This window comes from Aquarana catesbeiana, linkage group LG01 (assembly GCF_042186555.1).
Source record: "Aquarana catesbeiana isolate 2022-GZ linkage group LG01, ASM4218655v1, whole genome shotgun sequence".
Taxonomy (NCBI): Eukaryota; Metazoa; Chordata; class Amphibia; order Anura; family Ranidae; genus Aquarana; species Aquarana catesbeiana.
Genome location: NC_133324.1, coordinates 1,515,448 through 1,528,298, shown reverse-complemented (window position 1 = coordinate 1,528,298; position 12,851 = coordinate 1,515,448).

Genomic DNA, 12,851 nt, shown 5'->3' with positions numbered 1-12,851 from the left:
AAATTGTATTTTTTTTAGCGTTCCAAACCTAAACATACAAGCTTTGTATGATGGTGAGTACAAGTGTCTCTGATTACTCTACAATATAGATATCCTGTCAAGTAAAGTAAGTTGTTTTGTGCATTTATTTTATTTTATTTATATATTTATTTATTTCCTCACGTAGACTTCTTTCACACTGCTAGCGCTGCTGTTATAGCGGCGCTTTTCGGCCACTAGTGGGGCACTTTTAACCTTACTCGCGGCCAAGGAAAGGGTTAAAACGTCCCCACAAAGTGCCACTGCCGAAGCACTTTGCGGGCGCCCCGGTAGTGCTGCCCATTGACTTCAATGGCAGAGGCGGTTTAGGAGAGCTGTACAGTATATGCCGCTCCCGCACCGCCCCAAAGACGCCGCTTGCAGGACTTTTTTTTTCCCGTCCTGCAAGCGCACCGCCCCAATGTGAAAGCGCTCGGGCTTTCACACCGGGGAGGCTTGGGGGGGCGCTATTTTTAGTGCTAAAATGCCTGAACAGCCCCCCCAGTGTGAAAGGGGTCTTAGAAGGTCATTTAGAGCCCCCGTGAATTCCTTCATACTCACTAATGAAGTATATGCCTATTGTGTGCCTTTTTAACCCCTTAGCGCCTGCTGTACGAAAATATACGGCCTCTTGGCGCCTGGTCCTTGGCGTTGAGAGGCCGTATATTTGCATGAATTGTGGTCAATACCGTTGTGCCTAGAGCGCGCGTCCTGTGTGCTCCCGGAACCAGTGCCTAACCGAAAGCTTTTCGATTGCTGTTTGCGATCGGGAGTTTTCCGGATCATGTGACTGCCGTGACAGCCAATCACGATCTTGGTGATAGAAGAAATTTGGCCGCATATCACCGAAAGCTTGAATGCAGTAAAATCTTTTATCCACATACGCCGAACATGGACGGGATACAACAGGATGGTAGGTAGACACGTTTCACACAAATCCAACATGCTTGTTCACGATCTTAAACCCCTCCCCGCCTCCCTACATCCTAAACCTCTTATTGGTCCGGAGGCATGAAGAGGATAATGACCTTCCTCTTGATCCCTCCCACAAGATAAATACCATCCATGAAACAAACCTATAATGATTATATGAGCCGTATACTGACTCGAATTTTTACCTCCCAGCAGTGGAGAGATAGATTTGGGCATAGAACACGTGCCCATTGCCGTTCCTCTTTGTATTTGCTACATTATGTTATTGAAGAAAAAGTCATTGTTTTAAAACAAAAGATGGTCATTTCGAAACAAAATTAGAATGTTGCTGGAAATCTGGATCATTTTTGGTGATCAGAAACTTTAGGTTAAAAAGTGACGTGAAGAGAAAGAAAAAATCAGAGCCTACTGGTGAAAAAAAAAACAGAGAGCTGGCATAGAGGAGAAATATATAGAGGAGAAATACTTTTTATTAACCATTTGAAGACCCGATCTATTCCGACACTTTTTGTTTATATGTAAAAAAAAACCTGTATTTTTGCTTAAAAAGTTACTTAGAACCCCCAAACATTGTCTATATATATATATTTTTTTTTTAGCAGCGGCCCTAAAGAATAAAATGGTGGTTGTTGCAACTTTTTATGTTGTATGCAATGTTTTTTTTAAAAGCAATTTTTTCCCGAAAAGAAAACACTTGCTTACCGGACACTTTCACCCCCTTCCCGCCCAGGACAATTTTCAGCTCTCACACTTTGAATGACAATTGCGCGGTCATACAACACTGTACCTATATGACATTTTTATCATTTTTTTCACACAAATAGAGCTTTCTTTTGGTGGTATTTAATCACTGCTGGGTGGTTTGTTTTTTGCTAAAAAAAGGTAAAAAGACAGAAAATTAGGGGAAAAAAAAAAACAGTTTCATAATTTGTTATAAAATTTTGAAAACAGGTAGTTTTTCCTCCTTCATTGATGTGCGCTGATGAGGCTGCACTGATATTCACTGATAACGCAGCACTGATGGGTGTCACTGATGGGTGTCACTGATAGGTGATAGGTGTCACTGATAGGTGGCACAAAGGAGGGACTGAGGGGGGCACTGAGAGGTGGTACTTAGGAGGGACTGAGGGGGGCACTGAGAGGTGGTACTTAGGAGGGACTGAGGGGGGCACTGAGAGGTGGTACTTAGGAGGGACTGAGGGGGGCACTGATGGGTGTCACTGATGGATGTCACTGATAGGTGATAGGTGTCACTGATAGGTGGTACTTAGGAGGGACTGAGGGGGGCACTGATGGGTGTCACTGATGGGTGTCACTGATAGGTGATAGGTGTCACTGATAGGTGGTACTTAGGAGGGACTGAGGGGGGCACTGATGGGTGTCACTGATGGGTGTCACTGATGGATGTCACTGATAGGTGGTACTTAGGAGGGACTGAGGGGGGCACTGATAGGTGGTACTTAGGAGGGACTGAGGGGGGCACTGATGGGTGTCACTGATGGATGTCACTGATAGGTGATAGGTGTCACTGATAGGTGGTACTTAGGAGGGACTGAGGGGGGCACTGATGGGTGTCACTGATGGGTGTCACTGATGGATGTCACTGATAGGTGGTACTTAGGAGGGACTGAGGGGGGCACTGATAGGTGGTACTTAGGAGGGACTGAGGGGGGCACTGATGGGTGTCACTGATGGATGTCACTGATAGGTGATAGGTGTCACTGAGAGGTGGTACTTAGGAGGGACTGAGGGGGGCACTGATGGGTGTCACTGATGGATGTCACTGATAGGTGATAGGTGTCACTGATAGGTGGTACTTAGGAGGGACTGAGGGGGGCACTGATGGGTGTCACTGATGGGTGTCACTGATAGGTGATAGGTGTCACTGATAGGTGGTACTTAGGAGGGACTGAGGGGGGCACTGATAGGTGGTACTTAGGAGGGACTGAGGGGGGCACTGATGGGTGTCACTGATGGATGTCACTGATAGGTGATAGGTGTCACTGATAGGTGGTACTTAGGAGGGACTGAGGGGGGCACTGATGGGTGTCACTGATGGGTGTCACTGATAGGTGATAGGTGTCACTGATAGGTGGTACTTAGGAGGGACTGAGGGGGGCACTGATGGGTGTCACTGATGGGTGTCACTGATGGATGTCACTGATAGGTGGTACTTAGGAGGGACTGAGGGGGGCACTGATAGGTGGTACTTAGGAGGGACTGAGGGGGGCACTGATGGGTAAACAGCTAATTTTGAAAACAGGTCATTTTTGGCCCAGGGGACATGGTGCTGAACCGTACCAGGCCACATGCCCTCCACATTGGGAGGGTGTTTTGGGGGATTATTCATGTTCGTGTCCCATAGACATTAATGACAGGGGCGTTGCTAGGTGGCAAAAAGGGGGGGCTTCAGCCCAAAGTCCAAGCCCAGCATGGGGGGGTCTGCAGCGGTGGAGCGAGGTATTTTGGCTGGACGTGGGGTTATGTGGCATACAACCTGACATACACTGACCTACCTACCTGACATACACTGACCTACCTACCTGATATACACTGACCTACCTACCTGACATACACTGACCTACCTACCTGACATACACTGACCTACCTACCTGACATACACTGACCTACCTACCTGATATACACTGACCTACCTACCTGACATACACTGACCTACCTACCTGACATACACTGACCTACCTACCTGACATACACTGACCTACCTACCTGATATACACTTGTCACGGACCTGGCCGGGACGGAGGCTGTTGGAGAGGACTGTATGCAAGCCTGTTGCCCACCGATTATGGGCCCTAGCATTTGGGGGAATGGTGCTCTCTGTGAGCTGTATGCCTGGGGACCCTGGGGTTGGTGTTACTTTGGATTCAGCTCCATGTCCCCCCAAAACACACAGACTCTGGAACCCTTTATATGCCATATTAGAATGGTGACTGATTTATACCATTGGGACTCGTACTGTTAAATGCTAATGTCATCAATTCTGCTATAATGTGTTTAGTGTGGCTCTAAGAGTCTTTTCACCCATTGTTGTTTATGTTAATTGAGAGAGCTGATCACATTAGCCACCAGCCCTGGCTAATAGACGAATGGTCTGGGCTGAGGTGGGGGGAGATTGTTGTTTGTATTGTTAGTTGTAATTAGCTCCAGCTATTGTGTTTATATTAATGTGTGAAGCTCGGTGCCCACAAGACTGTCATCTGGTCTGGGTACATTTTGTAGTAAATTAGGTCATGTTAATTAGGTTAGCTTTGAGTCATCCCTGCTGTATAAAGGTCTGTGAGATCTCAAAATAAAAGGCAGTTCTGATGTACTCCAAGACTGGTGTTGTCTAGTTCTTGGGGTTCCTATAGCCAGATCCATTGGACTCGTGTTCCAGAACTTAGGAAGCGGTATATGACGGAAGCACTCAAGCGGAGTGTGGGGCGTTCCGTGACAACACTGACCTACCTACCTGACATACACTGACCTACCTACCTGACATACACTGACCTACCTACCTGACATACACTGACCTACCTACCTGACATACACTGACCTACCTACCTGACATACACTGACCTACCTACCTGACATACACTGACCTACCTACCTGACTGACACACACTGACCTACCTACCTGACTGACACACACTGACCTACCTACCTAACATACATACACTGACCTACCTACCTGACATACATACACTGACCTACCTACCTGACTGACATACACTGACATACCTACCTGACATACATACACTGACCTACCTACCTGACATACACTGACCTACCTACCTGACTGACATACACTGACCTACCTACCTGACATACATACACTGACCTACCTACCTACCTGACACACACTGACCTACCTACCTGACTGACATACACTGACCTACCTACCTGACATACATAAACTGACCTACCTACCTGACTGACATACACTGACCTACCTACCTGACTGACACACACTGACCTACCTACCTGACATACACTGACCTACCTACCTGACATACACTGACCTACCTACCTGACATACACTGACCTACCTACCTGACATACACTGACCTACCTACCTGACATACACTGACCTACCTACCTGACTGACACACACTGACCTACCTACCTGACTGACACACACTGACCTACCTACCTGACATACATACACTGACCTACCTACCTGACATACATACACTGACCTACCTACCTGACTGACATACACTGACCTACCTACCTGACTGACATACACTGACCTACCTACCTGACATACATACACTGACCTACCTACCTGACACACATACACTGACCTACCTACCTGACACACACTGACCTACCTACCTGACATACATACACTGACCTACCTACCTGACATACACTGACCTACCTACCTGACTGACATACACTGACCTACCTACCTGACATACATACACTGACCTACCTACCTGACATACATACACTGACCTACCTACCTGACTGACACACACTGACCTACCTACCTGACATACATACACTGACCTACCTACCTGACTGACACACACTGACCTACCTACCTGACTGACACACACTGACCTACCTACCTGACTGACACACACTGACCTACCTACCTGACTGACACACACTGACCTACCTACCTGACATACACTGACCTACCTACCTGACATACATACACTGACCTACCTACCTGACATACATACACTGACCTACCTACCTGACTGACATACACTGACCTACCTACCTGACTGACACACACTGACATACACTGACCTACCTACCTGACTGACACACACTGACCTACCTACCTGACATACATACACTGACCTACCTACCTGACATACACTGACCTACCTACCTGACTGACATACATACACTGACCTACCTACCTGACATACATACACTGACCTACCTACCTGACATACATACACTGACCTACCTACCTGACATACACTGACCTACCTACCTGACTGACATACACTGACCTACCTACCTGACATACATACAATGACCTACCTACCTGACATACATACACTGACCTACCTACCTGACTGACACACACTGACCTACCTACCTGACATACATACACTGACCTACCTACCTGACTGACACACACTGACCTACCTACCTGACTGACACACACTGACCTACCTACCTGACACACACTGACCTACCTACCTGACATACACTGACCTACCTACCTGACATACATACACTGACCTACCTACTTGACATACATACACTGACCTACCTACCTGACTGACACACACTGACCTACCTACCTGACATACATACACTGACCTACCTACCTGACACACATACACTGACCTACCTACCTGACTGACACACACTGACCTACCTACCTGACATACATACACTGACCTACCTACCTGACATACACTGACCTACCTACCTGACTGACATACACTGACCTACCTACCTGACATACATACACTGACCTACCTACCTGACTGACACACACTGACCTACCTACCTGACATACATACACTGACCTACCTACCTGACTGACACACACTGACCTACCTACCTGACATACATACACTGACCTACCTACCTGACTGACACACACTGACCTACCTACCTGACTGACACACACTGACCTACCTACCTGACTGACACACACTGACCTACCTACCTGACATACACTGACCTACCTACCTGACATACATACACTGACCTACCTACCTGACTGACACACACTGACATACACTGACCTACCTACCTGACATACATACACTGACCTACCTACCTGACACACATACACTGACCTACCTACCTGACTGACACACACTGACCTACCTACCTGACATACATACACTGACCTACCTACCTGACATACACTGACCTACCTACCTGACTGACATACACTGACCTACCTACCTGACTGACATACACTGACCTACCTACCTGACATACATACACTGACCTACCTACCTGACTGACATACACTGACCTACCTACCTGACATACATACACTGACCTACCTACCTGACTGACATACACTGACCTACCTACCTGACTGACATACACTGACCTACCTGACACACATACACTGACCTACCTACCTGACTGACACACACTGACCTACCTACCTGACTGACACACACTGACCTACCTACCTGACATACATACACTGACCTAACTACCTGACTGACATACACTGACCTACCTACCTGACATACACTGACCTACCTACCTGACATACATACACTGACCTACCTACCTGACACACATACACTGACCTACCTACCTGACTGACACACACTGACCTACCTACCTGACATACATACACTGACCTACCTACCTGACTGACACACACTGACCTACCTACCTGACATACATACACTGACCTACCTACCTGACATACACTGACCTACCTACCTACCTGACATACACTGACCTACCTACCTGACATACATACACTGACCTACCTACCTGACTGACATACACTGACCTACCTACCTGACATACATACACTGACCTACCTACCTGACAGACATACACTGACCTACCTACCTGACTGACACACACTGACCTACCTACCTGACTGACACACACTGACCTACCTACCTGACATACATACACTGACCTACCTACCTGACATACATACACTGACCTACCTACCTGACATACATACACTGACCTACCTACCTGACATACACTGACCTACCTACCTGACATACATACACTGACCTACCTACCTAACACACATACACTGACCTACCTACCTGACTGACACACACTGACCTACCTACCTGACATACATACACTGACCTACCTACCTGACATACACTGACCTACCTACCTGACTGACATACACTGACCTACCTACCTGACATACATACACTGACCTACCTACCTGACATACACTGACCTACCTACCTGACTGACATACACTGACCTACCTACCTGACTGACATACACTGACCTACCTACCTGACATACACTGACCTACCTACCTGACATACATACACTGACCTACCTACCTGACATACATACACTGACCTACCTACCTGACTGACATACACTGACCTACCTACCTGACTGACATACACTGACCTACCTACCTGACATACATACACTGACCTACCTACCTGACTGACATACACTGACCTACCTACCTGACTGACACACACTGACCTACCTACCTGACATACATACACTGACCTACCTACCTGACAGACATACACTGACCTACCTACCTGACATACACTGACCTACCTACCTGACTGACATACACTGACCTACCTACCTGACATACATACACTGACCTACCTACCTGACATACACTGACCTACCTACCTGACTGACATACACTGACCTACCTACCTGACATACATACACTGACCTACCTACCTGACATACACTGACCTACCTACCTGACATACACTGACCTACCTACCTGACATACATACACTGACCTACCTACCTGACTGACACACACTGACCTACCTACCTGACTGACACACACTGACCTACCTACCTAACATACACTGACCTACCTACCTGACATACATACACTGACCTACCTACCTGACATACATACACTGACCTACCTACCTGACATACATACACTGACCTACCTACCTGACTGACTGACATACACTGACCTACCTACCTGACATACATACACTGACCTACCTACCTGACTGACACACACTGACATACCTACCTGACATACATACACTGACCTACCTACCTGACTGACATACACTGACCTACCTACCTGACTGACATACACTGACCTACCTACCTGACATACATACACTGACCTACCTACCTACCTGACACACACTGACCTACCTACCTGACAGACATACACTGACCTACCTACCTGACTGACATACACTGACCTACCTACCTGACATACATACACTGACCTACCTACCTGACTGACATACACTGACCTACCTACCTGACTGACACACATACACTGACCTACCTACCTGACATACACTGACCTACCTACCTGACATACACTGACCTACCTACCTGACATACACTGACCTACCTACCTGACATACATACACTGACCTACCTACCTGACATACACTGACCTACCTACCTGACTGACACACACTGACCTACCTACCTGACTGACACACACTGACCTACCTACCTGACATACATACACTGACCTACCTACCTGACATACATACACTGACCTACCTACCTGACTGACATACACTGACCTACCTACCTGACTGACATACACTGACCTACCTACCTGACATACATACACTGACCTACCTACCTGACACACATACACTGACCTACCTACCTACCTGACACACACTGACCTACCTACCTGACATACATACACTGACCTACCTACCTGACTGACATACACTGACCTACCTACCTGACATACATACACTGACCTACCTACCTGACTGACACACACTGACCTACCTACCTGACATACATACACTGACCTACCTACCTGACTGACACACACTGACCTACCTACCTGACTGACACACACTGACCTACCTACCTGACTGACACACACTGACCTACCTACCTGACATACACTGACCTACCTACCTGACATACATACACTGACCTACCTACCTGACATACATACACTGACCTACCTACCTGACTGACATACACTGACCTACCTACCTGACATACACTGACCTACCTACCTGACTGACACACACTGACCTACCTACCTGACTGACACACACTGACCTACCTACCTGACATACACTGACCTACCTACCTGACTGACACACACTGACCTACCTACCTGACTGACACACACTGACCTACCTACCTGACATACACTGACCTACCTACCTGACATACATACACTGACCTACCTACCTGACATACATACACTGACCTACCTACCTGACTGACATACACTGACCTACCTACCTGACATACACTGACCTACCTACCTGACATACATACACTGACCTACCTACCTGACTGACACACACTGACATACACTGACCTACCTACCTGACACACATACACTGACCTACCTACCTGACTGACACACACTGACCTACCTACCTGACATACATACACTGACCTACCTACCTGACATACACTGACCTACCTACCTGACTGACATACACTGACCTACCTACCTGACATACATACACTGACCTACCTACCTGACTGACATACACTGACCTAACTACCTGACATACATACACTGACCTACCTACCTGACATACATACACTGACCTACCTACCTGACATACACTGACCTACCTACCTGACTGACATACACTGACCTACCTACCTGACATACATACACTGACCTACCTACCTGACATACATACACTGACCTACCTACCTGACTGACACACACTGACCTACCTACCTGACATACATACACTGACCTACCTACCTGACTGACACACACTGACCTACCTACCTGACTGACACACACTGACCTACCTACCTGACTGACACACACTGACCTACCTACCTGACTGACACACACTGACCTACCTACCTGACATACACTGACCTACCTACCTGACATACATACACTGACCTACCTACCTGACATACATACACTGACCTACCTACCTGACATACATACACTGACCTACCTACCTGACATACATACACTGACCTACCTACCTGACTGACACACACTGACCTACCTACCTGACATACATACACTGACCTACCTACCTGACTGACACACACTGACCTACCTACCTGACTGACACACACTGACCTACCTACCTGACTGACACACACTGACCTACCTACCTGACTGACACACACTGACCTACCTACCTGACATACACTGACCTACCTACCTGACATACATACACTGACCTACCTACCTGACTGACACACACTGACATACACTGACCTACCTACCTGACATACATACACTGACCTACCTACCTGACACACATACACTGACCTACCTACCTGACTGACACACACTGACCTACCTACCTGACATACATACACTGACCTACCTACCTGACATACACTGACCTACCTACCTGACTGACATACACTGACCTACCTACCTGACTGACATACACTGACCTACCTACCTGACATACATACACTGACCTACCTACCTGACTGACACACACTGACCTACCTACCTGACATACATACACTGACCTACCTACCTGACATACACTGACCTACCTACCTGACTGACATACACTGACCTACCTACCTGACATACATACACTGACCTACCTACCTGACTGACATACACTGACCTAACTACCTGACATACATACACTGACCTACCTACCTGACATACATACACTGACCTACCTACCTGACATACACTGACCTACCTACCTGACTGACATACACTGACCTACCTACCTGACATACATACACTGACCTACCTACCTGACATACATACACTGACCTACCTACCTGACTGACACACACTGACCTACCTACCTGACATACATACACTGACCTACCTACCTGACTGACACACACTGACCTACCTACCTGACTGACACACACTGACCTACCTACCTGACTGACACACACTGACCTACCTACCTGACTGACACACACTGACCTACCTACCTGACATACACTGACCTACCTACCTGACATACATACACTGACCTACCTACCTGACATACATACACTGACCTACCTACCTGACATACACTGACCTACCTACCTGACATACATACACTGACCTACCTACCTGACTGACACACACTGACCTACCTACCTGACATACATACACTGACCTACCTACCTGACTGACACACACTGACCTACCTACCTGACTGACACACACTGACCTACCTACCTGACTGACACACACTGACCTACCTACCTGACTGACACACACTGACCTACCTACCTGACATACACTGACCTACCTACCTGACATACATACACTGACCTACCTACCTGACTGACACACACTGACATACACTGACCTACCTACCTGACATACATACACTGACCTACCTACCTGACACACATACACTGACCTACCTACCTGACTGACACACACTGACCTACCTACCTGACATACATACACTGACCTACCTACCTGACATACACTGACCTACCTACCTGACTGACATACACTGACCTACCTACCTGACTGACATACACTGACCTACCTACCTGACATACATACACTGACCTACCTACCTGACTGACATACACTGACCTACCTACCTGACATACATACACTGACCTACCTACCTGACTGACATACACTGACCTACCTACCTGACTGACATACACTGACCTACCTACCTGACATACATACACTGACCTACCTACCTGACTGACATACACTGACCTACCTACCTGACAGACATACACTGACCTACCTACCTGACTGACACACACTGACCTACCTACCTGACTGACACACACTGACCTACCTACCTGACATACATACACTGACCTAACTACCTGACTGACATACACTGACCTACCTACCTGACATACACTGACCTACCTGACACACATACACTGACCTACCTACCTGACTGACACACACTGACCTACCTACCTGACTGACACACACTGACCTACCTACCTGACATACATACACTGACCTAACTACCTGACTGACATACACTGACCTACCTACCTGACATACACTGACCTACCTACCTGACATACATACACTGACCTACCTACCTGACACACATACACTGACCTACCTACCTGACTGACACACACTGACCTACCTACCTGACATACATACACTGACCTACCTACCTGACATACACTGACCTACCTACCTGACTGACATACACTGACCTACCTACCTGACAGACATACACTGACCTGCCTACCTGACTGACATACACTGACCTACCTACCTGACTGACATACACTGACCTACCTACCTGACTGACACACACTGACCTACCTACCTGACATACATA